We start from the raw sequence: 23828 nt of genomic DNA, 5'->3' as shown, positions 1-23828 counted from the left end.
GGAAATATTGTATCATCTATCCTATCTTTGTGAGTCTAAAGTTTTTATATATAATTTATCTTTTATCATAACTAAGGAAAGCTGTAACTATCTGTTTTCAACTCTTCAAAGACCACAGAAGGATATAATATTATCTAAGTTAACAAGAAGTGCATTGTATCAACTTTCAAAACTTCTAGAAAATGACAGAGACATCTTGATGCCTGGATAGTCAGCAAAAAGTTCTTCTGTAACTTTGGGGCATCCATTGCCAGCCTACAGGCCCAGAGCATCTGGCAGACATTTTAGTGAAGCAGGAAATTTGGAGATCTGTTCTGCCTTGTACTGTCAAAGCTTGTCCATTGTCTTTTTTTTTTGTATCCTGCAGAATGTCTGGCAGTTTTTCTGAAAAGCAGGAACCCTGAAGGACAATCCCATCTACTTGAAAGCTTAGCAGTCACATTTCTGTGGGTCCTGCATGTCCAGTTCATACAGCATACCATCAAGAAGTCCAGGCAATAGTAGTCTCTTGCCCAAATGGCTAGGCCCTGTCACATTGAAGGCAAATTTCATAATGAGTTCCCTCAAAGCTCATCAACCACTTTGAAGTAATTGGTGCTGCCAGAAGCAGACATGTCTCACTGTCAAGAAAAATCTAAGTTCTTAAAACATTTTAAATACCATATTCTATAGGTCTTTGAAGTATTGAAGATTATCTATATCTCTGTATATCCAGAAAACCTAACTAAAATGACAAGTTTGACTATTACAAATGACTATCTATTAAACCATAATTTTAAATTATACATTACATTTAAATGCATGTATAAACGTACCTTAAACAAAAGTAGAAATATACATATAACAAAAATAACCTTAAATTTGTATCAATAAACCAAAGTCCATACCAATGTAATGGATTCATTTCTATATCATGTCTCCCCCTTTAAAAAAAAGGAAAGGTTTTGATTGTGACCATTAATCAATTATAACCAACCCTTTTAAAATGAAAATAAACATTTATAAACAATAATTTTGGGAATTTGGGAATAGTTTTCTCCAAACTGTTTGCTGTTGTTTGTTGGGCAAAGTATTTTTAGGGTTCACAGAGACCTTTCAGGGAGCTTTGTTCCATCAAATCCCATTAGTCTGGAAAAAATCCAAGGTTCTCATATTCTGTGGAAACAAAAGCAGAATCTCTTTTCCAAAGTAACATATCCTTACACTCAAATTTTGAAGTGAAGATACTTTTAAAATATATATGTTGGTTTAGCTTAGCAGTCCCAAGAATCAAATGTCTCTCTGCAGTCAAAAAAATTAAAGAAAACACAATAATAAGCTGGGTAATGGTGGGACATGCCTTTAATCTCAGCACTCAGGAGGCAGAGGCAGACAGATCTCTGTGGGTACAAGCCCAGCCTGGTCTACAAGAGCTAGTTCCAAAATGGGCCCCAAAGCTATGGAGAACCCCTGTCTCAAACAAAACAAAACAAAACAAAATAATATACATAATCTAGACTCTATGTAAATTTTCCATCTTTACATAGCTATTTTTATTACTCTATTACTTTTTAATACTTTTTATCTTTATTCCTTTAATCTAGGTCTGTATGTATTCTTTTTATCTCTCTCTCTCTCTTAAGCCCTTGTACATTTATCCAACATCATAACTCATTCAGAGGGCTTTTTGTTTTAATCTGTCTTTGTTGCATATCTGTAATCATTTTCTGACCAGGAGTGCCTTTCTTTTTGTTAAGCAGGCATGACTAGGATTCAACATGGCAGAGGTATGTTCACCACCTCTGTGAGCCATGTTCACCACCCTAACTCCAGGGATGCAGTGGGTCTATGTCACCATTAAGTAAGTTGTAGCCCTCTGCTCACAAACCCCATTTGAGTGCTTGGTCTCCTGAAAGAGCCAGAGTTATTCATGCCATCAGCAAGAACCAGGAAACTATCTCTTAAAGAAGCCATGCAGTTTTTGATGCTAACACTGAGTCAGGAAGCCTTCTCTTAAAGGAGCCGCTTCTATTTGCTGCCAGCTAACAGAGCCAATATAAAAAAAAAATGTTATTACCAAGAAGCTCCTGTTTTGTGAGTCTAAAATGCCCCCCCCCTTTTTTTTAAAGCTTTCTTAGGCTTTATGTGGATATATGTTGCCAAACGTTGGGTGTCATTTAGTACATGGAGACTACATGTTAGTTTCCTGGCATCCCAGACCTGAATAATCACACAGAAACTATAATTATAATAGTGTTTGACAGATATCTCAGGCATATTTCCAGATAGCTCTTATATCTTAAACTAACCCATTTCTATCAATCTATGTATCATCACAAAGGTGTGACCTACTGGTAGGTATCTTTCTCCTTCAGCAGCTACATGGTGTCTCCCTGACTCTCTCTCTCTCTCTCTCTCTCCCTCCCTCCCTCCCTCTCTCCCTCTCTCTCTCTCTCTCTCTCTCTCTCTCTCTCTCTCTCTGTCACTGTTCTGATTTCCTGTCTGGTCTTTATTCTGCTAAGCCATTGGTCCAAACAGCTTTATTCATCAACCAATAAAAACAACACATTTACAGAAAGACATCCCACATCAAAATATAATTGAAAGGGCAATGCCCACTGACCTGTGCCTGCCCACTTCACATATGTATTTGTGACAAATGTACATTTCTTACCCTGACCTTTATTCCAAATGCTTTCTATACGAAATTGTGAAATATTCACTTTTAAACAAGCTTCTAAGCTTGACAAGGAAGCAAGGAGAATGGATTGTTTGTGCTAATGGAATGCAGAATAGAATACCACTCTGGAGCAGCTTATGAGTTTCTTAAAACTCTAAACATAGCTATCCCTCTGCAATCAGCAATCCACTAGGGGTATGTGATAGCTATTATTGGTTGTCAATTATCTGGAATTAACACCAACCCAAGTTTCTGGATATACCTGAAAAAATGTATTTATTATTAGATCATTCAAGGTAAAAGTATTTTCCTTAAATCTGGCCCCCATTTCCTCGTGGCAGTCTATATAAAGGACATGAAGTAAGGAAGCTATTGCTTTTTGCCTGCTTGCCCTCATTCTCTTTGTCAAGTTCATTCCTTCACTGGCACTAATGCCTACTTCTTCAGGATTCTGGGATGTATCTATGACTGTCTGAGACATCCAGGTTCATGGACAGAACAGCTATTGAATTCTCAGGCTTTCCATTGGGGGGGGAAGCCATTGTTGGAATAGTCACACCACTGACTGTGAGCCACTATAATAAATCCCACATGTCTTATAAAAGAAAGCATTTAATTAGTTTTTTTGCAGTTGTAGAGGGTAGTCCTAGACTATTATGTTGGGAAGCACATAGGCATGGTGCCTCAGCTTTCCATCCTGCTTGCAGACAATAGGTAACTAGAGACTGGGCTTGGCATGGGCTTTCAGGACCTCAAAGCCTTCCCAGCACATACTTCCTCCAATAAACTCACACCTTCTAATCCTTCTCAAACAGTTCCACCAACTGGTAACTATTCAGGTATATGAGCCTCTGGGACCACTCTCTTTCAAACCACCACAGGGATTTCTCTTTCCATTTTTTGCCTTCCCCACCCACTGTGAGAGAACACCTGTCAGAAACAACCTAAAGGAAGAATAATATATTGTAGTTCATGGTTTCAGCAGGATTAGAGTTTGCTGCAGGGAGGGACACTGAGTGATGGGAGGGATTCCACCCATGGTGGCAGGAACATGCAGCTGCCATTTCTCTTGGACAATCAGGAAGCAGAGAATAGGGAAGGAAGTGAATCTCCTCCTGCAGCCAGGCCCCATAATCTCTCACATCAGGGCCTCCAGCTGGGACCAAGTGCCCAAATACATTAGGACATCTCAGAATTTAAACAGAAGGCATAAAGAAAGGTGGGGTGTTACTTTAAAAAATATGAAAAATAAAGAGTTCATAGCAGATCTCGATATAATAATCAAAAACTAGAAACAGTGTGAGTTACCAGACAGATGGCCCAGCCATCTCATGTTCTGTGCTCAGTGGATGTGGTCAAGTGCTCAAAACTATCTCAATGGAATTATGCCTTGTGGTAAAAGCCAAACTCAAAATGATCCCATTCTGTATTATTCTTGAAACAGCAAATTTACAAAGATTCGTAATGGTCAGTGGTTGCCAAGCTGTGAAACGGGAGCTTGAGAAGCACACTGCTCCAGAGGTCATTCCAAATCTATAGCTGCCATTGCGATATGGAACTGAATAAACATTCACGCAGGCACACGTACACACACACACACACACACACACACAAAACAAGAAAAGCAGGAAACTGATACAATCTAAACAAGGCCGGGGGCTGCATTTATGGCCACTGCTGGTCTGGACACTGCTCTGCAGTTATAGAACGGGAACTATGAAGAAGCTGAGAGAAGAATGTGCTGCTCTCTGCTGGTTCCCACTACTGAATGATTACTCCACAATATAAGATGGCAACATAGTTCTTTTTTTGTAGGTTGCAAATTAAAACACAAACATTAAACTATAATTGTTAAAAACAGCTATGTGTTATAGTCCTTTTATTATAAAATTACACTTGGTGGAAACATCATAAAGATGCTCGCAAAATGAAACCCCACAACTCTAAGTATTTCTATAAAGCACAGAGTGGAGCTGTTGATTTGGCTTAAAAATCACAGGGGATAAAAGAAAGAAATGCCACAGTCAATGTTGAGAAAGGCAAAAACATAGGATTAAGTCTTAATTTCTATATAACAGAACCAAATTGTACAGTATTTTCTAATGTATGCTATAAATTGCTTAATATTTAGCACAGCTATATTTGTATTGAATTTCTGGCTTTTTAAAAATGCAAACCCATTGTCCTCTGGGACCAGCTTCCTAAGGCAAAGGAAGAGTAGAGGAGGAAATAAAGAAGGAACCAAAAAGAAGTCAAAGGGGCCCTTCAGACTTGGAAGCTACAATTGCAACATGATAGTGAGCTTCAGAAACAAAGGTAGGTCATAGTCTGGGTTTTATTTCAACTCTTAAAAATTGGGAATTATAACATGCCCCTGACATTTCACACAATGTATTTTTGTCATCTATTGTTCTCTTGTCAGGGTGTGGATGGGCATGTGGTGTTAGCAGATGACATCAAGTGTAGTTCTGATGTCTGTATTTCAACATAGAGTAAGTGACAAAGGGCCCCAGTCCAGTCTTAGGACTATACCAGCTTCAGCACTTGGACAGCTCCTCTGGCCAGCCCCACCCCACCCCCCAAAGCAAGGACCACATCAGCAAAGTCTGCTGAGACACAAATGTTCCAGAAACTCAGGAAAGCTCAGAGGTTGGTAACTAACTGATGCCACAGGCTCAGGTATTTCAGAAAGGATGTCCTGCGAGCAATGGCTTTGATTAGCAGCTCAGTAGCTACCTCATTGGGTCTGAGACTCAGCAATGAGAGCCGTTTCTGATGGAACATAGAAATGGGTCTTGGGTGGATGTGGCCTCCTAGGAATGAGATGGAGCTGGACTAGCTCTGCTGACTCACATAGCAGCACTGGTAATGTCAACTGCTCTTGGCATTGTAATAAACTACTGCAGACGCCTACACTTGCATACAATCCACCATCCTCAGGAAATGGAAGCCCAGAGGTGAGGAGATGGTCACATCTTTTGATGTCCTCATCTGACTAGTATCCATGTTGCGTAGATATTTCTGCACTTTCATATCGTCTTGCCCTTGGCCTGTTTTCTTTTTATGGTCTCCACACAGCAAATCTCTTTTCCTCATCTCTGTATGTGTATTTGTCTTTTCCACCCATAAGTCACTTGTTAATGAGCTGAGCAGAAAACAGGCCTGTGAGGAGGTTACAACCGCTCCCTCACAAATCCTAAGGATGAGTGGGGTGCCATTCTCCCCTGAGTATTGGGGGAAATGTATCAGGCCCATTGAAGTCAATGATGAGTTAGGGATCTCAGCCAACTTTTCTCAGCTTGTGGGTGCCTGGAGGGGCAGCTCCTCCTCTGACTCAGTGTAAACACACTCCCATCTTTCCTGTCCAAAAGACCTGTGGGAACACCCAATGCTGGCCATATGCTTCCTGAGCACCTTGTGATGTTTCTCCCTCACTGAAAATGAGTCCACAGAGAGGCTGGAAAGATGGACAAACAGTTAAACATACTCACTGCTCTTGAACGATACTTGGGTTCAATCCCCAACACCCACGAGGCAGCTTACAATCATCTACAACTCCTGCTTTAGGAGACTCAGTGCTCTCCTGTAACCTTCATGGGGATTGCACAGATGTGGTGCACACACACACACACACACACACACACACACACACACACAGGCAAAGCACTCACGAACATAAAAATAAACACAAATAAGATAAATAATAACTAACACATAAAACAAAGGAGCTACAAAGTATCTCATTTTACACATGATAGAGGGCACTAGGTGGAAGGGGAGCAACTTAGAAGGCCATGGGTACCTGTCCTGAGTTCATTTGCCTTGCTGGTTTTACTGACCATCACTGCCCCCACACACATTTCATGCCCCTGCTAACCAGGTTTCCTCTCATTTGAACAATTAACCATGTGGTGATTGTGCTGAAGTCTACCTTCAAGCATGCAGGCATAATCCTGTAGATTCTACATCCCTCATATAGACCTAGAACAGAAACTGCATCCACATCCTGCCAACTACACTTGGTTGTTTCTACAGTTAAATGGAATGCTGCCTTTGGTGTTATGAAAAAAGTTGTCCATCCCAATGGAAATAAAGTAGTGTTTTTAATCTTGGACTTTATTGGAAGGGTATCAAAATAATGGAATAAAAGAACCCACCTACTGTGGCCCCACCCCCAGCACTCACCCTCTGGTTGCCTATGGGTCACTAGCAATCTGACAGCTGATACTATGATGTACACCAGGACTCACCCTGTGTTCCCCCTGCACAGGGTACCAGGAATAAAGGAGATGTCCCATGACGGGTGACAGGCCTATGCTCATGGGTGTGGCTCAGGTTCTTAACAGAGCAGTCTCATCAGCCATCCACAGGTTTGGAGTTGAGGGGACAAAGTGGGTCTGCAGGGACAGTGGGGCTGAGCTGCAGACACAGATGGGTAGGTACAGGGACTCACATCCTATTGGTGGCCTGACTTTGGGGTGCAGGGGATCTTGGACATTGGACACATCCCACCACTGTAAAGACATTAATTCATCCTAGAACTCTGCTCTGTCAAGACCCTTGGGGCATTAAGAAACTGCAGGACACTGCCCCAAACATATGCTCCTTAGTAGGCTAACTCACATCAGCTCCCGAAGTTGGGAAACTGCAAACAAGTAGTGCACCAAAGAGAGTGGGACTACCAAAGAGTGTGGCACCACCAAAGACAATGGTATTACCAAAGAGTGTGGCACCACCAAAGAGAGTGGCATTACCAAAGAGAATGGCATTACCAAAGAGAATGGCATTACCAAAAAGAATGGCATTACCAAAGAGAATGGCATTACTGAAGAGAGTGGCATTACCGAAGAGAGTGGCATTACCGAAGAGAGTGGCATTACTGAAGAAAATGGCATTACCAAAGAGAATGGCATTACCAAAGAGAGTGGCATTACCAAAGAGAATGGCATTACCGAAGAGTGTGGTGCTACCAAAGAGTGTGGTGCTACCAAAGAGTGTGGTGCTACCAAAGAGAGCAGTGCTACCCAAGTGCCAACACAGAAGAAGTCGTTGGACTTGGCATCGCCCTCTCTCCCAGTTTGAGCTATTGTACATCATCTGCTGTGACTGCTTTACTCAGTCTCTCTCAACATTAGCATGAATCCTTACCTGAAGCCTCTGGTGACACCCAGACCTACCCCACCCTCCCATCCAGCTCAGAACCTCCTGTCCTGACCCCATGACCTTTTAGAGGACAACTTCTGCCCAGAGCCTTGAGGATGGCATGTCCCTTACTTCAACCTGGCTTATGCTTGAGCGACAGTCAGAGCCACAGTGACAGGGGTGTGCAATGAACTCTTTTTTTGAGTGACGGAAACATCCGAGGTGGCTGGTAAGATTAAACATTAGGCTTAATCTTTGGTGTGTGTTGGGGGGGGGGGGACAAGGAACGATTCCTTCACAGGAGTCACCTAAGACAATCAAAAACACAGATAATTACATTGTGATTCATACCAGTAGCAAAATAACAGTTATGAAGTAGCAACAAAAGTAACTTTATTGTTGGGGCTCACCCCAGCATAAGGAACTATATTAAAGTATCGGCAGCAGTAGGAAGGTTGAGAACCACTGATATAAGCAATAAACTCTTTTTCACAGTCAATAGGTAATAATAACAACAAGCCTGCTGATCTAAGGATTGATGAGACTCCTCTAAGGATACTGAGAAGAACGGGAGTCTGCACTGGGCTCCCTGGCACCGGGACACTTGGGGAGAGGAGGAAACCTTGAGCAAGGGATTGGAAACCCTGGGTAAACAAAAGTTCTCCCATTGGTGTGGATTTAGCTATTTCCAGGGAGAGCCTAACTTAAAGTAGCCACTGGAGCCTAAACCCATTTGAAAGAAACACAGAAGAAAGGGAGGAATGTAAGATGTTAAGATTTCTTGAAAGTGAGAATTTAAAAAAAAAACAAACAAAAAACAAATGAAGCCAACTTGGTAGCAGCTGAGTCTAGGGAAACCCCTGTGGTAAACAATGCAGGAGGCGGGAGCCGCACCTGCAGGGTCCTGCTAGGCCTAGGGTTCACCAATTACTCCTGTACGCGAGGCCTTCACACGGCAGAAAATTCCATGTTGCAGAGAAGACTGCGATGAAGACCTGGTAATTGTTAGTTCTGTTGCAAGCACACCGAGCATTTAGAAGGAACGGCTCTCCGTGGTCGCGTATGACCTATTACGGAACTCGGGGATCGCAGGGTGACAGGCTCACACGCCCACGCTCGCTGTATTGTCACAGTCTTGGCAAGGCTGGGAGGCGGGCCTGTGTTTCATGTCATCAGATGCTTGTAATTATGACAAAGGATGAAATGTGTTATTTTCAGCAAAGCCACGGCAGGCAGAAGGGCACCGGGAGCTGGGGTGTCAGGAGCTGCAATGGCTTTGGAAGCCGTTCCTTCTGTTCATATCCAGGGATTCTGAGGCTGGGAGCCCGTGGCTCTGCGCCTATGTTCTGCCAGTGCCAACCTCCTCTGTTCCCCAAAGCTGCCCACCGCCAAGCCGGTGTGTGCTGTACCGGGATTTTGCAAGTACAAAATGCTTTTCCCTAAGGTGAGGCATCCCCAGTCAGTAGGGCGCCCCCACTCTGAGCTAGGCTCTCCATAGTGTCAGCACTGAGCTGTGAGTTCCACCAACCAGAGTGCAGAATTCTGCTTCTGACAGTCTTGGGCAGAGTCTGTTCCCCTTACTCCCCACTTCCATCTACTTTGGCCCAGTAAGCAGCAGCAAGCAGTACAGGTGTGCCTTGACTTCATCTGGCAGCCTTCCTGACACTGGAATGTTGTCCTCGAGGCCCCAGTTCCTCCCAGGTGAGACAGACTCCTGTGCCAATGGAGAGAGAACCGCAGGGCTGATTCAAGAAGAACAGCCTCTAGTAACATCTTGGCACTTGGTGGGGGGTGAAAGATTCTGGTCCCCTCCCCAGCAGGATTGTGCTGCTTATCCTGCCCATAACCCTCACAGCAGCACAGGAACCCCCCAAACTTTGGAGCTGTATTCTCTGCCAGCAATGTTTTTGAACTGATATCCACTTATCTCAGATCTGCCTTGTGTAGTTTAAAGCACAGGGCAGTAGGTGCACGTGGGAGCCTAGGGCACCTTGACTCTTTCTGGTCAGTCATGGGATTCATAGCCACCTTATCTCTGTCTCCCAATTCATATCTTCACACCCATAAACACACACACAGACACACACACACACACACACACATACACGCACACACACATATGCACCTTTTCTGACTCTTGCCCTTGGGATCGAAATATCTGTGCAAGAATGAAGAGCTACAGGGGGCGCAGGGACAGAAGCCAACAGCAATGGAAAGTCTACAGTGGCTTCTTGGCCATTCAATAACCAGGAACAGGAAGACCCTGCCTTGGAAAGCAGGCAGGGAGAAGTATATTTGACCTCTTTACCAGCACCATCATTATACTTGGTCTCCCTATCCTTCTCGCTGCCCTCATAGCTAAGGCCCTCAGCAGAGCCTCGCATCCCTGCATGTTGCCTTTGCCTTAGACTTCAGGGCATCTTTCTACCGTGTTAGCCAGCTTTTCTGTCATAGCAACAAGAATCTGACTAGAACAGCTTAAAGAAAGCAAGTCCACAGTTCCTTGGCTCCATTGTTTGTGTTTAAATGCAAGGCAGAGAACACTGAGACAGAGACAGAGACTATGACAAAATGCCCTTTGAAGGTACTCCTCTCGGGATCTAGGGATCACGTCCCCTAACTAGACTCCACCTTCTAAAGTTTCAAGCACCTCTCAAAACCACATGACTAGCTAGGGACCAAATACACAGCATGTGAGCCCGTGGGACATTTCACATTAAAATCAGAATAAGTGTCTCCGGTGAGAGTGGGAAATCCTAACGGCCTAAATTAGAATCCTACCAAAAATTGCTGAAGGGATTAGAGGAGCTGGGTGCATAGCAAGGCCACCCCTTCCACACTGCGTGACATTGAGGATATGTGAAATGAAGGGTAGACCATCAGGGAGGGCAACCTCTGGTCCCTAGTCTCCCCACCACACAAGAGGGAAATACTGTAAAGGGAAGAATAGGCTTGGATATGCTGCCTTGATCATGACATAGGCTGAGGCTCCTGTGCCTGTCACTCACCTCCCCTGTTTCTTCTACTCAGTGATTCTCAACCTGTGGGTCATGATCATATCACAGGGGTCACCCAAGGCCATCAGAAAGCACAGACATTTACATTATGACTCATAACAGTAGCAAAATTACAGTTATGAAGTAACAACAAAAATAATTTTATGGTTGAAGGTAACCACGACATGGGGAACTGTATTAAAAGGTTGTAGCACTAGGAAGATTGAGAACCACTGTCCCGGCATGACATGTGACCTTTCTAGACATCCATCTGTCCACCTGAACATCAAGATGATGAGGTCTGCTCCATGGAACAAGGCTATGACCTAAGCTCCTAACTGGTTCCAGTGATAAGAAAGTGGGATTATGAGTGGCTAGGAACAGAACAAGCCAGGTCCTGACACTGGCTCTTGGCAAATGCGTGCTGGTGTAACTACTTTCCTTATTCAGTTGAAAGAAGGCAGAATGCCCTAAGCACCATTGTCCTGCCATTCATAAAAGTTGACGATCATCTTGAGTTTCCCTATAGCACCTTGTTTCCCGTTTGTCTATGTTTTCTGAGACTCTCTGCTGTGAAATATTATTTTAAGGTGGGTTACATTCATTTATGCTATGGAACATTTGTTTAATGAAACAAAGATGTGTTGCATTCCTTTATGTGGCATTTGTTTAACTCTGTGAAGCTGTGCTACTTTGCCTGTCTAAAGCATCTGATTGGGCTAATAAAGATCTGAGTGGCCAATAGCGAGGCAGGAGAAAAAATAAGCAGAGCTGGCAAGCAAAGAGAATAAATAGGAGGAGAAATCTGGGATGAGAAGATCTCAAGGATCCGGATAAGGAGGAGGACTCCAGGGGCCAGCCACCCAGCTACACAGCAAGTCATGAAGTAAGAAGTAAAGCAAGGTATATAGAAATAGAGAAAGGTTTTAAGAAAAAGAGGCAGAAGACAGACAGGAAAATTTAAGAAAAGCTGGTGAGAAACAAGCGAAGCTAAGACTGGGCATTCATAGGAAAGAATAAGTTTCCATGACATTTATTCGGGAGCTGGGTAGCACCTCCACCCCTCACAAGAGCAAAGAGTAAAAACAAACAAACAAACAACTACAAATCTCTTTGCACCTCTGTGTGGCTGCCTTGGAATTCTCCACGTAGACCAAACCTGCCTCTGCCTCCCCAGGGCTGAGATTAAAGTGTGCTCCACCACATATACCCTCTCCAGGGCACGCTTAACCTTCATGGGAAACTATCACCGCTTACGCCCTGAAAGGCTCCATAGCCTCAGCAAATGTCAGAGACTGGCAACAGACCCTGCCTTTAATTCCGTAGCTGCTGTGGGGAAGGCAGGTATACAATATCACGGAGACGCCCGTGCCAGGCTGAGCTTCACAGGCACACGGCAAAGAGTAAGAACTGATCTTCAGCAACAAACCATGAAAAGACTCTTAGGTGGACTCTTGGATGCCTTAAGAATGACCCAGAAATCTAGGTTCTCTTTCCGTTTTCTCATAGGAAGCAATAGTAAAGCCTTTACAAGTGAGATCTTGCCAAAGGGACCTGGAATGGAAAGGACCTGATTGTCTGGAGTGCAAAGCAGAGTAACGGAGCCTCACATGAGGGCAGTGAAGAGAGCCCAGGGCAGGCTTCTCTGCCGCGGCTGCTGCTGTGCACCTCAATGCACTCCAGTCTGTGGGGTTTCCTTACTGCCTTAGTAATTACCTACATCTAACACCCATAGTTATTTTGACAGAATTCAGAGGATTTTCAAATCAACGCTTACAATGTATCATATTTTATAAAGTCACCCATACAGCCATATAATTTCTAGAAGAAGAAATGATGGAAAACTCACTTGAAAGCTGTAATTTAAAAGACTCGCAATGAACTAAACTTCCATGCAAACTCGACTTGTCAAACAGCAGCAGGCACTGAGCGTTCTCAGCCTTGGTCCTCCTGTGGCCTTGCACGCTTCCCACAGAACACACAGACATGATGAGTGTATTGGGCAGGTGTGCAAGCCAGCGGAGGCTGGGCACTGGGTGCACTGTATCCATCCATGCTCACAGAGAGGCTGTGGCTTATGAGCAGCAGCCAAGCCTTCCCACCGCTCCACAGAAAGCAGTCTGCCTTGGTAACAGAAGCTAGTGACTACTGGGATAACTGTAAGCAACTCGGGTTTCAACAAGTGATCATTGTTTCCCCACTAAATTGGATGTCTTAAGAATGACCCAAAAGTCCAGATTCTCTTTCAGTTTCTCATAGGAAGCAATAGTAAACCTTCACAGTACACATAACATTGCTCACAGGGGTATGCATGTACAAACACACACACAAGTGCACGCAGTGTAATCCTGTGCACATGCCTATGCACGAATGCATACCTACTGTAAGCTCGGGGCTGACGGGGATCCAAGGTGCCCATCATTTCCCTGCCAGAGTTTACAGCTGCAGTGAACAGTTTGACGTGACTCTAATTTCTAATTACGCCTCCCTGGGAATGGGGGGGAAGATGTCAATTTTACTTGTCCCGTGGTGAGAAACAAAATGATTCTACTTTCGGCTGCCAGCGAAATCATCCTATTCTTCAGTGGGGCTAAGAATAATCATCTAAATAACAAAAATCAACAGGAGCAAAGAGAACTGCAGGAAGGGCTCTAGCTTTTCCGGAGTGGTGCACACGGGGACCTGGAAGGTGCACAGTGGTCCTTGGAAAGTCTCTGAAGTTGCACAGTGATGCCATGGGTCACCTTAACTCAGCAGTGTGAGATGCTCACGGACTTCCCTACTTCCCTATACCCCATGGCCTCAGTGATGGGCCTCGGCCCCTCACCTTCTTGCATGGTGTCCATCATCTTAATGTTTGTTTTCTACGTATCTTAACTACTTTGGGTTGATGTTAATTTATTCAGTGATGTGTGCTTGTAACACCAATGCTGGAAGGCAGAGACAGGAGAATCCCAAAGGCCTCCCTGGCCAGTCAGTCTAGCTGTATTGGTAAGCTCCAGGTTCAGTAGTGCTGGGATCAGTGAGACCCCAGATTGTAGTGATGAGCTGTGGGCTGCTTTCCTGCAGCCTTGCTCCTGATCGCCGCACTAGCTTGTGCCCCGAAATAATTACACGGAAACTGTATTCTTTTAAAGACTGCCTGGCCCATTATTTTCAGCCTCTTACTCACATCTTGACTAACCCATATCGAATAATCTGTGTAGCACCACAAAGTGGTGCCTTACCAGGTAGATTCTAGCGTACGTCCACCTTGGGCTGGAGCTTCATCGCGTCTGGCTTCTCTCTGAGGAGAGGCATGGCAGTCTAATTTAGGAGAGGCGTGGCATCTGACTGAGCCATCTACCTCACTTCCTTCTTCCTGTTCTGTCTACTCCACCCACCTAAGGGCCGGTCTATCAGATGGGCCAGGCAGTTTCTTTATTAATTATCCAATGAAATCATCAGATAGATAGAAGACACACCTACATCATTTCCCCTTTTTCTGTTTAAACAAAAAAGAAAAGCTTTCACTTTAACATAGTAAAATACATATAACAAAACAGTTATCAAGTAAGAATTACAGTTACAATATTTATATCTACTTTATCTTTTATCATAACTAAGGAAAACTATAACTATCTATTTATTCTTCAACTCCATCAAAGACTCCAGAAGGATATAATATTACCTAGGTGAACAAGAAGTAAGCTACTTCCAAAACTCTAGAAATGACAGAGACATCTCGCTGCCTGGGCAGTCACCCAAAGTTCTTTTGTACCATTGGGGCATTCATCTTCGGCCTACAGGCCCATAAGTATCCAGCAGACATTTCCATGAAGCAGGAAATTTCAAAGGCAGTTCAGTCACTATCTGCTCTGTCCTGCAGAATGTCTTGCAGACTCTTTCTTGAATCAGGAACCCCGAAATTAGACAAGTTCAGCAGTCCTCTTTCTGTGGGTTCTTTGTGTCCAGTTTATGCCAACAGTCCAGGCAAGAGCAGTTTCTTGCCCAAATGGCTATCAAACTCCATAAGGAGCCTCTTCGATGCCCATCTTCCTCTTGAAGTAGCTGGTGCTGCCAGGAGCAGATGTGTCTCATTGTCATGAAAAGCCCTAAGTTATTAAAACATTTAAGTGGAATATTCTGTAGTCTTTGAAAGATATTAGGAATGCCTATCTAACTGAAATATATCTCTATATACCTAGAAAATCTAACTAACATGACTATAAGCTTTACTATTATTAATGATTATCCATTAACAACCTATATACATTACATTTTTAAAATGAACTACACAATCACAATACCTTAATCAGTATCAGAAATACATATACATATAACAAAATTAACCTTAATTTTAAATCACTAAAGCAAAATCCATATCAATGCAAATTATTCATATCTATATCATATCCCCCTTTAAATGTAAAAGAACATTTATAAACAATATTTGGGAATATGGGCGCAGTTATCTCTCTCCAAACTGCTTCCTGCTGAATGGGGACGCTGTTAATCAGATCTTTCATGGTGTAACCTGTGTGCCAGGTTCATCTCAGTCATCGGTTGGGTGAAGTAATTTTTTGAGGGTATTCATAGCAACCTTTCAGGAGGGCGTGGTCTATCATACCATATTGGGAAAGAAGCAATCCATTGGGTCTCATTTTCTGTAAAAATAAAAGAAGAATCTCTTTTCCAAAGCATCATATCCTTAGATCCAAATTTTGAAGTCAAGGTATTTTCAAAATGTCTATGTTGGATTAGTTCAGCAGCATTTATAAACAAATATATTTTAGCAGCTGTTGCTCCTTCCTCAGCATTCAAACAATTCAAAGAGAGCATAATAGCATACAGTATCAAGATTCTCTGTGTATTTTCCATCTTTGTGCGGCTTTATTTTAACCTCTATTTCGTTTATTTTTACTTTTACTTTTTGAGACAGGTTCTCTGTATATCTTTGTCCTGGAATAACTCTGTAGACCAGGCTGTCCTTGAACTCTCAGAGATCCACTTGCCTCTGCTTCCCAAGTGCTGGGATTAAAGGCGTATGCTACCACACCTTGAACTCACAGAGATCTGTCTGTCTCTGCCTCTCAGGCATTGGGATTAAAGGTGTGTGCTGCCACACCTTGAAGTCACAGAGGTCAATCTACCTCTACCTCCCAAGTGTTGGGATTAAAGGTGTGTACCACCACAACAAACTACTTCCTTTTTTTTTTTCTTTTAAGAACTTTAACCTTTAGCCTGCATATATTTTTAACACAGTGTAAACCACTTAGACATTTTCTTCAACTTTGAATTTTTCTTTTACTGTATATCTCTCTTTCTGACTACATGAGTCTTTACTTTACCAAACAATATCAGTAGGACTAAAGCCGTGACTTTGGCGGCTAGATCCAGCCCATTCCCTAGCTTTCCAGCCTCATGGCAGAGGTACCACAACTCTTTGGCGGTTCAAGGTCCCTGCCAGCAAGCAAGCTGCAACAGTGTTAAACAACACTCAAAAACTCCATAGTCAGGACCGCCTGCTTGAAAGAGCCAGAGTTTGCCCTGGCAGGATGGCTCAGAAAGCCGGCATTTTAAAACGACACAGCTTTTTTCCTGCTACGGCTGAAAACCGAAAAGCATGCAGTTAATTTTCATCAACAACATTTAAGTGTTTCGTAGCCGAACCTCTTAAAGGAGCTGCAATGTTTTGCAGCTGAAGCTGAGTCAGGAAGCCTCTCTTAGATGAGAGTGCTTGCTTGCCAGACCCGAAAAATAGAGCTTTACTCTATTCTTTCCCAAGCTTTCTCAAGCTTTCTGTGGATTCGGTTATCCACGTGGGCGCCATTCTGTAGTGATGAGCTGTGGGCTGCTTTCCTGCAGCCTTGCTCCTGATCGCCGCACTAGCTTGTGCCCCGAAATAATTACACAGAAACTGTATTCTTTTAAAGACTTCCTGGCCCATTATTTTCAGCCTCTTACTCACATCTTGACTAACCCATATCGAATAATCTGTGTAGCACCACAAAGTGGTGCCTTACCAGGTAGATTCTAGCGTACGTCCACCTTGGGCTGGAGCTTCATCGCGTCTGGCTTCTCTCTGAGGAGAGGCATGGCAGTCTAATTTAGGAGAGGCGTGGCATCTGACTGAGCCATCTACCTCACCAGATCCTGAATTTCTTGTAATCCCTGATCTGAGTGCCTACAGCTGTTCTGAGCACAAGACCTTCAGGAGTTCCTGATGGCAGAAGGGTGGTTTCTGGTGAGTTTGGCTGGGGCTTGGCTATCTCTATATAATCTGCCCCTGAACACAATAAAGGGGGCATTCTTGGGGAATTCAAGGATGACCCGTGTCTCTGTCTCTCTGTCTGTGTGTGTGTCTGTGTATCTTAACCTCCAGCCCCTTGCCCGAATCTCGCGAACTGGGTGCCAGCGCATCGAGTGCAGACATGGGGGCGTGGTGCGCAGCACAATAGCAAACTTTTTTTGTCTGCCACCAGCTCATAAATAATGAAATGGGGACTTATTAATAATTATGAAAGCTTGGCCTTAGCTTAGGCTTTTTTTTCTGACTAGCTCTTATAACTTAAATTAAGCCATCTATATTAATCTGTGTCTGCCGTGTGGCGTTACCTCATCTCGGCATCTTGCTTCCTCCAAGCCTGGTTGGCAGCTCCACCTTTGTCCTTTCCAGACTTCTCTGCCTGGAAATTCCACCTGTACCTCCTGCCTGGCGATTGGCCAGTCAGCATTTTATGACACATATCACAGCAATCATCTTCACACTGTGTCAAGTATCCCACAACAAGCTTCAGTGAGAAACTGTCACAAAATATACACACTCACACATATAAACACATATGTGCATACATACATACACACAGGCAGACACACACAGGTACACACTATACTAATTGCAATCCTCAAGACAACCAATAAGAAAATAAAATAACCTTAAAATATATTAAGAGAAAAGGCAAAGGAATTAAGCTACACACACACACACACACATACTTCTATTTAACCCCAAAGAAGGCAATAAAATAAAAGAACTAAGTGACATAAAATATAAAATACCAATTTGGTCTCAATGGTGTACAAAGGCAGTGTAAATCCGTTTTCTCCTCTGTCCTTTGGGCTGTTATTGTCACAGAAATTATACCTTTGTATATTGTGTGCCTATCAACACATATTCCTAATTATTACCTCATGCCGTTGTCTTTTTGCTCCGGAGAGAAGAAGTGCTGCAAACAGAAACTAAACACACCTCCAGGCAAAGGCTTTCCCACTGCGTGAACTATGAGTCAGGCAGATAAAGACAGCCTTGTAAGTGGGGTCTTTCTGGGGGGCCTGGAGCTGGTCTAGCGAGGCAGGAATGAGTGTGGAGGAGTTCTCACGGCTCAGGGTCTTCCACTTGCTGCTGGGATTTCAGGCCCTGCTGCTTGGCTGGGGAGTGTGTAGGGGCCAGGTCAGTTAGTGTTAGAGGATCCAGGCTCCCTCTAGGTCCTTTTCCTCTTTACCTGAGTAGATTGCCTCAGATTGCTGTAAACTTTTCGTGGATTCCCAGAGCTCTGAAAAGGTCAATTCCAACTATTTTTGCTAAGTATTTTTTTCTTGCATTGATTTTTAGAGATCCTGATTCCCCAGTGCCACCAGTTTTCAGGATTTTTCTGGGTACAACTTCATCCCCCAACCTCAGGAGGAAGCATGGGGGCTCAGCCTGACCTGTGATGTCACTGCATAGGTTCGAGGACCGGCCAATGGTAGCTCATCTACTATGGAACTGTAAAGTCTCATGAAGGAGCTTGTTGGGTCAGCAGAACACAGCTGCTTGCCCAACTCCCCCAGCAAAAGACTTACAAAGGATGCATATTCGTTTTGACAGAACTGTTTTGGGGTGCTGTTGTGCTGTTCTTTCAGATCCCGAGGATAGCATAGTAGAGTTGAGATTTGTAGTATGTCTTATGATGAATGGTCACTTATACATAACAATTTAACTATCAATAGATAAAGAGCTTTACTGGGAGGGGAAAAAAACAGAGATTAACAGGGCAGTTTTATAAACAAACAAATAAGGAAACAAAGAAAGCCAAATCAACCTCAAGCAACAAAACACACGCCTCGGTGTGTAAGGTACACATGTTGGAAGTCAAGGCACAAACAAGTTGGAAGTATAAGCGTAGAAAGAGGGGATGCTTGTTGGGCCCCAGTCGCTCAGCCCCAAAATAACCACACAGAAGCAGTACTAATTAAATCACTGCTTGGCCCATTAGCTCTAGCTTTTTATTGGCTAAATCTTACATATTAATTTAACCCATTTCTATTAATTTGTGTATCGCCACGTCACTGTGGCTTACTGGCTAAAGTTTCGGCATGTCTTTCTCCAGCAGTGGCTCCATGGCTTCTCTCTGACCCTGACTCCTTTCTCCCAGAATATAAGTTGGGGGAAAGTGCATCATGCAGGAGATAACTTGCAAAGAATCCCTGTGGAGAAAGCTGACTTACGTTGAGCGTCATCAGTACAAAGAGCATTTCATAAAGACCAGACAGAGTATTAGTCTGTCAGAAGATTTAACAATTATGAACATATATACTAAGAATCAATCCAGAAACACAAGCATCAACACGGACACTGAAGAGCGAAATCGAATCCCACCCAACTTTCAACAATGGCGACACTTGCCAAGCAGGCAGTCAAAGTAAGCAAGCGATTTGGAAAATACTACACACCTGCTGGACTTGGTGGGACTCCACCCAGGGCATCTAAGAGGCTCCACACAAAGACATCTAGAGTACTCTACCCAAAGGTACCTAGCAGGCTCCTCCCAGGGACATTACGGCTGTGCAATTCTAAAACCAGTGCTTCCACTGCAGCTATGGGAACGAATGCTGTGTTCTTGCTTTCATTTGTCTCTGAATGCGTCTGTTTTCTACTGTGAACTTTTAAAATTTGACCCATTTTTTTTTAAATTTAGAAGTGAGTTGTTCAATTTCTTCATATTGTGAGCCTTCAAATATGGTTGATAATTTCTATTTCCTCCATTGCACTGAGAGGATACACTGCGTAATATCTCAGTCCTCTGAAGCAGATTGATGTTCTCTTCATGGCCTTATTTGTGATCTCTCCCTATAATATCCTTGATGTGTACTTAGGAAGAAGTTGTGTTCTGCTTCTGTAGGTAGAGCATTCCAGGTATCCATCGTTTGGAGCCTTCTAGAAGTTTCTGAGTGGAGCCTTCCAGGTGTCTGTAAGAATGCAGGCTGAGCAAGCCATGAAGAGCAAGCCAGTAAGCAATACCCTTACCACAGCCTCTGCATCAGTTCCTGCTTGCATATTCCTGCCCAATTTGAGTTCCTGCCATGATTTACTTTGACGATGAACAGTCATACGAAGTATAAGCCAAATAAAACCCTTCCTCCCTAAGTTGCTTGGTCATGACCTTTCATCATAACAATAGTAACCCTAACTAAGACAGGTTGGCAAGATGGCTCAGTAGTCACAGGTAGATGAGATGGTCCCATGAGTGTAGGTGGGAGAGATGGCGCAGTGGGTAGAGGCACTTGCTGCCATGTCTGGTAATTCATGAATTCAAACTTCAGAACCCAGATGGTGGACAAAGAGAAGTGTATGAATAAATGTAAATTTTATTGAGTATCTACTTTGCACAGTACTATGATTTGCTACTTTGTATCTTTCTGTTTTCTAATAGCCCAAAGAGGTTGATTCTTTTAATTATTGTGGGATATTTGCATACTGTGTGAATGTGTATTGTTATGATTTGGTGTAAAAAAAAAAAAAAGGCTGAATGGCAAATAGCTAGGCAGGATTTCCCAATAGAGAAAGGAAGAGGAGGAGACATATATACCTCACAGGAGAAGCCAGAAGACACAGGGAGGAAACAGGAGGTGTAAAATGGAAGAGAGTAACGCCACGTGAGAAAATACAGATTGATATGAATGGGTTGATTTAAGTTATAAGCGCTAGTCGAGACAGGCCTAAACTAAAGGCCAAGGCCAAGCTTTCATAATTAAGAAGTCTCCGTGTCACTGTTTGGGGCTGGCAGTGGAAATGACTGTCTACATTTTAATAGTCTCAATTTTCAAAGAAGAAAATTAACAAAAGAGAAACTTTCTTTCCTAAGATGTACACACATACATAAAATACTTTCCTTTCTAAATGATTAAGATGCCAAACTGAGCTTGCAAGTACTCATGTGACCAGAACTTCACCAGGCTGTCACGTGCTACAAGGACAGTGCCACAGCTGTGTCACCGTGCCTACCCAGTGACTGCCAGTATGCATGTTCTCTCAAGCTCGCCAGCTATAAAGCAAGGGTGGTGAGAGTCTCTGCTATGTCTGTACGAGCAATGAGATGGATGGCAGGCTGTCTAGTAAGGAGCATCCTTGAGGACCAGCTAGAGAGCTGTGTCTCCTCTGAAATAGTCCCTGTAAGGAAGGGACAGAGTATAAAGAACTCAGACACAAGCTAATCATATAATTTAACCTTTTTAACAGGACTCATTCCAGAATAATATGTTGCATAACTAAATCAATTGTTAGGACAATCGAGCCTTTGAAAATTTGAAGTCAAGGGGGAGAAATTAAAAAACAGAGAAAGAGACAGACAGACTTGGGGTATACCTTCTTATTTTAGCTGCATTATACAATTTGAGACTTGGCACAAGTACAATGTTTCCACATGAGCAACATCAAAATGAACAATATGACGTGTTCACATCTACAGAATCATATTCATATTTTTTCTTTGAAGTTTTTATCTTTTTGTTTTTGTCTGGTTGTTCAGTTTGGTTATATAGCTGTTTGTGTAAGTTTTTTTATTTTCACTTACATGCAAGTTCCTGACGAGGCCAGAAGAGGGCGTCACATCCCCTAAAGCTGGAGTTACAGGTGTCTGTGAGCTGGGTGATGGGAACTTGGATTCTTTTTTAAGAGTTGTAAGCATTCCTAACCACTAAGTCAGTGCTTCTCCACCTTCCTAATGCTGTGATCTTTTAATACAGTTCCTCATGTTGTGGTGACCCCAACCATAAAATTATGTTATTGCTACTTCATAACTGTAATTTTGCTACTGTTGTAAATTGCAATCTAAATATTTGATATGCAGAATAACTGATAATGTGCTCCCCAAAGGGGTTGCAACCCACAGGTTGAGTGAGAAACAGTGGCCATCTCCCCTGACCTTTAACCTTTAACCTTTTTACTCTTACCATTGACCTTCCTCTTGTTTAAATATGAGGAAATTATGTCCAGTGCTGTGTTGGAGGGATTGCCGTAAAACTTGAGCAGCAAGCATTGCATTGGACAGGAGCAAGAGGAGGCAGGAGAAGGAAAGAGAGAATTCCCTGGCACACCAGAGGGAGAGTCCACCATGTACTCAGCTACAGAAATCCGACAGAAGCACTAACCAGAGTGAGTCAGAGTCCTGGCATGTCTACAGGAAGCCTTGTGAACAGGGGCTTTTAAACTGTTTACGATGTAATCACCCTGACCACAGAACAGTCTAGAAGGAAGAAAGGAAATAAAAGCACAAAGACCTGGGGAGAAAGCATTTCAGACGCAAGGAGTAAGTGATTTAATGACATTCTTTTTCCATTAAATGAGCCAGATCACAGACTAAAAATCACTTAAATATGATTTTAAAATTAATTATGCTTCACCTCATAATTGTATTTAAATTGCATTGAAGTTGCATTGAACTCGTCAATTAGGAAATGTGTTTTGCCCTCACTGGGTGTGTGGAGCCTGGCTTGTAGATGCATCCAGTAGAGCCCACAAGTTCCACATGATACTTGCAAACAGGGTTCCGGGGAACCTCATATGTGTGCAATAGCCTTCATCAGAGAGTGTGGGAAGTTCTGTGGTTGGTGCCAACTTGCTAAATTATGATGGCAAAGTTCATCTCAACATCATTGTGCCAAGTTTGAATCTTGCTAAATTAAGAATGGAAAAAACATTATAAACCTTCAGATGCTGAAAATGTTATTACAAAAATGGGTTTCCATCCTTAAGAATATACCATAGCTAGTGGCCAATAGCAAGATAGCCTTTAAAGTTTAGAGGCTCGGCTTACATTTTTTGCATATTATGCATATATACATATGTGTGTATATACATGTATGTGTATATATGCATGTGTGTATATGTGTGTGTGTGTGTGTGTGTGTGTGTGTGTGTGTAGGAGAAGAAATCCATCATAAAGGAAACAGTGATTGACCTCCCAGGCTCTCAAAGGACCCTTCACCCCTCACCCCAGTGAGCTCTAAACGACCTTGTGAAGACCCCTGCCCTGAGGACAGACATCCACATGGCTCCCAAAGGCAGAGCAAGGAGCAAGTGATATTTAAAAGCCACTACACAAGTGTAAAGATTGTAATAAAACCAAAGAAAAAGTGTAAAAACAACCCTAATTAAGTCACTTCCTAGAAGGCCAGGCTTGACTCGGCAAACCTTCCCTAAGGAGAGCCACAAGAGCTGAGAGAAACCAGATGTGCAGTTTCCCGGACAGCAAGGAGATCGTGGCAAAGGGGGTTCTGTGTATCTTCCACCTGTCAATAGTGCCAGGAGCACTGAGAGCAATAATCAATAAGTCATATCACCCAGATCCATAGTGTGGCCAGTCTGCAGGAAAATCAATTGCCCTGTTATAAGTAAGCTGCTTGGGAAATTTTATTGAGCTTTCCCCCCCTCTAATGTTAAGCATGATGGTTCTATTTGGTGCTCTTTTAATTAAAAACAGACAGGCTCTGCCAGCCACATCCCAGCTCTGCCTGCACCTGATTGCACAAGAAGATGCACAAATATTTGTGTTTGTTTTAGAATCATGCTAATTTATGTTTCATGTCATCCTGATTGCCTGATTCCGACTCGTTAAACAAAACATGCATTATATCCTAAAGGATATTAAATTATGAGGCTGGCTACTATTCTTTTTTGTGTCATAATTTAGATAATTCATTCCACATCTTTAAGCTACAGCATACAATGTGTCCTGCTATGTGTTCAGATGTTACCTGGAGTCAATTATGAATGTGTATGCTGGCCACCC

The sequence above is a fragment of the Arvicola amphibius genome, chromosome 5, assembly GCF_903992535.2.
Source record: "Arvicola amphibius chromosome 5, mArvAmp1.2, whole genome shotgun sequence".
Taxonomy (NCBI): Eukaryota; Metazoa; Chordata; class Mammalia; order Rodentia; family Cricetidae; genus Arvicola; species Arvicola amphibius.
The sequence above is the reverse complement of the archived record's forward strand: the minus strand, read 5'-3'. Positions refer to the sequence as shown.